At 32.0% G+C, this 5,610-nt stretch overlaps 1 long non-coding RNA gene across 1 annotated transcript; it reads left to right on the forward strand.

The window, feature by feature from the left end:
• Nucleotides 1-728: 728 nt before the first annotated feature.
• Nucleotides 729-4,727, forward strand: LOC141393001 (uncharacterized). The gene is made up of 5 exons (XR_012409955.1): nucleotides 729-893; nucleotides 950-1,422; nucleotides 1,565-1,679; nucleotides 1,768-1,800; nucleotides 4,218-4,727. It is a non-coding gene; the product is annotated as an uncharacterized lncRNA (long non-coding RNA).
• The last annotated feature ends 883 nt before the right edge of the window (nucleotides 4,728-5,610 follow it).

Consider the following 5,610-nt stretch of genomic DNA (forward strand, 5'->3'; position numbering starts at 1 on the left):
TGGACAAATTTCTTCTAGCAAGCACTTGCAAGCTCTTCTTCTTCCTAAAAATAATCAATCAGCTGCTTTTAGTTTTTTGTTGATTTATGTTTGTGAACATTAAAAACAATTTTATTGTGGAAATGGCATAGCCTAATTGTATTGTTTTATGGAGAACAAATTTGTAAAGTGGAAAAATACTTTTTTGTTTCATTTTCTTTTTTATTTTTAATAAAATACAACGTGTTTGCTTCCTTTGTTGGCAGACAAATTGTTCTGTTTTGGCATGTCAGCTGATTGCTTGCTGGTTTTTGCTGGGAAGGTGTCTGTTTACTTTTTATAATTTTCTAGCAAAAGAGAATAAAAACCCCTTAATCTCTGAGAAAGTTCTTGCTGGACAATTCTTGATGGGAAAGTAACCAGACAGACTTATTGATGGAGTTAGCTTCAACTAATGACCCACTTATTGTCGTGGACAATTTTTGTTTTTAATTTTTGCCAGCCTTACTTTTCCAGAGAATTCATAAAATGTAGAGAAACACACATTTTCTTTCCGAAAGCCGAGTAAACTCTTGACTTTCCTTTTCACAATTAATAAAATTTAGTACTATGTATGTAGGCACCACAGTTGAATACCCTTAATATGACCACTTTAGGAATGAATATCTGCATGGTACAATTATTACAACACAGCAAGTGTTGTTGTACAACAATCGATACAACAACCACATAGAAATTTGTTTTTGTACGTAATACTAGTGTCAGAGTCATATTGGCAAAAATGTAAACAATATAAAAAAAATATAAACACATTTTGAAGGTTCATAAATATTGTTTTGAAAAATGTCATGGGTTTTTAAATTTTCAATTTTAAAGTTTCAACTACATTTCATCTTAACAAAAAGTTTTTAGTGGTATGTATTTGTCTTAATAAAATATTTAAAATCAATAATAATTGATTATTTTTCAGATGGAATTATGAAGAAAGAGCGACGAAGGATGACAAAACAAAGCCAAGAAGGGGTTATTTATATCGCAACGGACAAGATTTTTGTGGTTGAATTTTGAGTATTCTAATTGATTTAATTCCAAATACTACATGAAAACTTGTATCAAAAAGAAATAAAGTGCGCTTCATATAAGCACTTCGTATGTTACTGTCCTGTGTTGTTGTTGGATCTTAGAATGAGGTCATCAAAACCAATTGCTTTGAAAGAGTACGGCGGTCTTTTCTGCACCTTAGTATCAATGCTTGCACCCAACTGGTAATGAGATCCAGGGCTCCATTTACCAATACATTCAGAGTGAGCTTTATTTTAGCTGTCCGTGTGGCTATTATGTCTGTTGAGTGAATATGACGTGCAAAGCTGTAGTAAAACTGTGAAATTAGATGTTTGTGTTCGTTTATTGTATACTAGCCATGGGAGGTACCGTGGTACAGTTGTAAGCACTCCCGCCTTGCACTCAGGAGGTCTGCGGCTCAATTCCTAACCAGAACATCTGAATTTTGGCAGCGGCAAATCTCCTCAGTGTGATTTTGGCTTTCATTTCCAGATTATTTCAGCCATGAAAAACTTCTTTACAGGAGCGGCGATAAAAAAATAGTTTCCATGTCATTGAGCTAATATAAATCGGCTTGCATTCAGTGCTATGAGAAAAGTCTCCCTTTTCCTTTTGGGATGTTCTGAGAACAAATATATGTATGTATATGTTGGACACGGGAGTCCCGTGAAAACCATTTGTTAACATAACATTTCATTATAATGATTTTTTTATTTGTTAATTTAGGGCTGAGGTAAATACATAATATGAAGTATTTAGGTATGACTGACTTTCTCCTGTTGTATATCTATTTCCTTTTCCTCACAAAGTTCTTGAACGGATGTGGAATGGAATGCAATATTTATATCTGTGGAACAGAACAAAATACATATTACATACATTTTCAATTCTTAAATACATGTAATTAATTACCATTCCATTGTCACAACGTTCGGCGAATGCACAACAAATGGTTCTGCATGTGGCACTAGCTTCCATTTTTTTCCTACTCTTCTCGTATCCTCTGGTAAAAAGTGATCTTGAAATCCTTTCCTTTCCAGTCACGTATACGATGTGGATCCAATGAAATGTTGAAATAAGCACCTTTGTCCTTCGTTTCTATTGCTTTTTAATTTTTAATTTCAATCTGTATGTGGATGATTTATTTTTATTTTGAAAACAACAACAAAAAAGAATACACAATGACAAACAATGACAAAGTGTCATATACATTTTGACACTAGTATTACGGGTGAATCTAATCAGCTGGGACTTGCTTTTACCTGTATTATTGTACCATGGAATATCTGTGAAAAATTTCTTAAGTCCCATACCTATATACGGACGTATAACCAGGGCGTGCGTGGTGAAAAAAGTAGAACACATGTATTCTTATGAGAACTACCGAAATACGTTGAGCGTATACTTTTTGTATGTTGAAAAAGTTTAACTTTGACAGAACGTTAATGTTTGTATGTGTGTGTGTGTTTTGTATTTTATAAACAAAAGCCCAACAAAACATGAAATACAATTCATTGCAAAGGAAAATTATTTGTTTTACGATTGAAAACATTTAAGTAAGTTTTGGTCGCGGATTTTGTGTTTTAGATGTCATTTGGGACTCAAAGTATTTGGGTAATACGGAAGCTCATAAAGCGTTGTTTAGGTAGGTTCGTGAAATATTTGTGTACGTCCCGTCGTTATTTAGGTTTAGCAGTAACTTCAAAGATTTTATTCTATTTGCCTCATTAAACAGTCCTTAAATATTTCCATAAAATCACATGGGGTAATAATTTCACAATTTTGGCCAAATCTCTAGTGTAATTTTCATTCATAATCTTCAATCAAAATTAGCTCAACTTATGTTTACTTTCCAGCATAAATTATTCAGAAATTTCTTATAATTTTACATTGGACTGTTGAGTAAACGAACAAAATCCAATATAAATCCGTAAAAATTATTTAGTAAACAAACACAAATACTATTGCATTCCTCATATATTTTATCCTTCACCAAAGAGCAACGAATTAAAAATATCTTCTATCAAATGTTTTCGAAGTTGACTGTTTCCGCCAAAATCACGTTTTTTTTAATGAGATATACTTCCTTAGTGTAAATGCATCTCATTCATTAAGCCGCCAATCTAGTCCGTGTTTATACGTTCAAACTGGAACGGCAAATTTTCTTCTCAATTTCTTTTAAAATTTCCTTGTAGTTTAGACACGCAAATAATGTTTTTGTCAATTTTCTGATTCTTATTCACACTCATTTTCTTATTTGATCATTCAAAGGAAATACTAACGCGATATTTCTTATAGAAATAAAAAAAAATTAATTAAAAATGTAATAAATACATGTGTATGTAAATGTTTACTTTTAATTTTTACTGATAAATTTTTTGTTCAATTTATTTTTCATCACAAAAGTTTTTAATTCAAATGTATGCATTGTTGTTTATTTGCCGGCGGAGAAAATAAAATGAAAGAAAATGCAAAAAAACTGCGAAGAATAAAGAAACAAAACAGAATTTGCGACTACAGGGTGTGTGTACCGCCTCATATTCCTCTCTACTCCCTGTTCAATAAACTGATTTTTCTTTCCCATTAACTTTGAACGTCTAAACACCGACCTACACACACATATATATGCAAAACACCATCACTTTTTATGTTAGAATTTTTTCCAATTCAAGCCTTAATATTTTTCTTTCCACCTAAGAATATTGCATTATTTAATATTCCCCTTTAATATTTCTTGTTGGCAAATATTTTTTTAACATTTATTTTTGTTTTTTCCTTCATGCAATTATTTAGATCTATTTGCACACTCACATACATACACAGGCACCAATGTTTTTTCAGACACTCTTTCCATGTAGTCAAGATTTTTTCTTTTTTTCATATTAATTTTCAATTTAATTTATTCATATTTCTTTACATTCTCTTTGCAAATAGATACCAAAATTAACTTTTTTAAATCACAATAGGCAACGCATCCACAACCGCACTGTATGCAACATGGTGGAATAATAAGGTGTAACGCCAAAAACATCTGATCTTCATACCAGTTGTCAAAATGCGTTATTGTGAATAAAATCACATACAAAATGAAAACAAGCAATTCACATTTTTATTATTACTTTAATTTTTCTGCAACACTTTTTATATTCCCGAATTCTCTTTTATATTTACAATAGATCGATATCCAAAAAATTTTGGAAGTTGTGCAATTGGAGTTATGATTTCACAACATCTTTCGATGTAGTCCAACAAAGTTATGAAAAATGCACTCCGTTCGATACATTTTATAAGCAGTTGCTGTAGAGATCCCTACAGAAAAAAACAGTTGGTTGATCCCTACACATTTATTCAAAAGACAAACAAGAGTGTATTCATTTCGGAGAATTTGTTATAAAATAAAGAAATAAAAACTTAAGTTGCGAACATTTTTGCGGTAATTCACGAGACGGAAATTGTTAATGTAGTGAAGTGCAGTTGGAGTCCCTGTCGAAAGCTGAACTAGTGATGGGAAGGCTACATAAAAAACCTTTTGGACGATGAAGCAAAATCAGATGCGCTTGGATTAAATTAAGAACGGAGGAAGTAAGCTCAAATGTGATTTATTTAATGGATTTTTTTTTTTAATTTGTGTATATATAGTAAATATAATAAAGTTCTTTGAGTTCTTGTTTTACACAAATAATAAATGCTTTTTATTTATGTTGGGATATTTCGCAATGGCTTGCATTTTTATTGCACCTTTAGACTGATTAAAATGCAATCCGAAGAATGAACATAAATGCAATCCAAAGCACTACATCTTAAGCCGTGATTTGGATCGGAAATGGAGTGCATCCTAGCTGTGTGCTGCGGAAGCAAAATGGAGTGCATCCTAGCTGCGCGCTCTCTTGTAAAATTCATAGGAAAATATGTACTCCAACGGCAATTGTACTGTACACTTGTACTGATTAAACTGCATCCACGGATGCAAACTTTTTGCTGGGTAGATTTATCAATCATATCGTTTTATTCTTTTTGGTGTAAACCTTTTTCGCTACAACGTCTTACGGCGTCGCCCACACGTCATACGCTCTTATGAATAGTACCCTTTTCATTAGCTGTGGTTGGTCGATTTTCTAACTAGCGCCCCCTTTTTTTCTTTTTAGATTAGCGCATGGTATAAGTAAAGAGGTAGATTTAAATGAAAACAATCTATAGACCCCTTGTTTTCCTGAATTCCTAAAACGTCAAAATTAGTAAACACTAAAGCAACAAGTGGGTTTGTTTACAATACCATTTTTGAGAATTTTATAAAAAACGCGATAAATAAATGAAGTGTCAAGATTTTTCCACATAATCAAGTTGTGGATATGATGAAATGTTTGTTTCAATGCAAAGCTGACGAATTTCTTCCATACAAATGTTCTAAAAACAGTTTCAAAAACGTGAATTCGATTGTTTTTAAAATTGTTTTGCATATTATTCAAACAGCACAGACACATACACAGATTGTGTATATTGTTTTGAAGTTTTAGGAACAGTCGAAAGAAAAAAATTAAATTGACAGGAAGCTATAGCTAACCTTTCTTA

This window comes from Musca autumnalis, unplaced genomic scaffold, assembly GCF_047663935.1.
Source record: "Musca autumnalis isolate F117 unplaced genomic scaffold, ASM4766393v1 scaffold_2, whole genome shotgun sequence".
NCBI lineage: Eukaryota > Metazoa > Arthropoda > Insecta > Diptera > Muscidae > Musca > Musca autumnalis.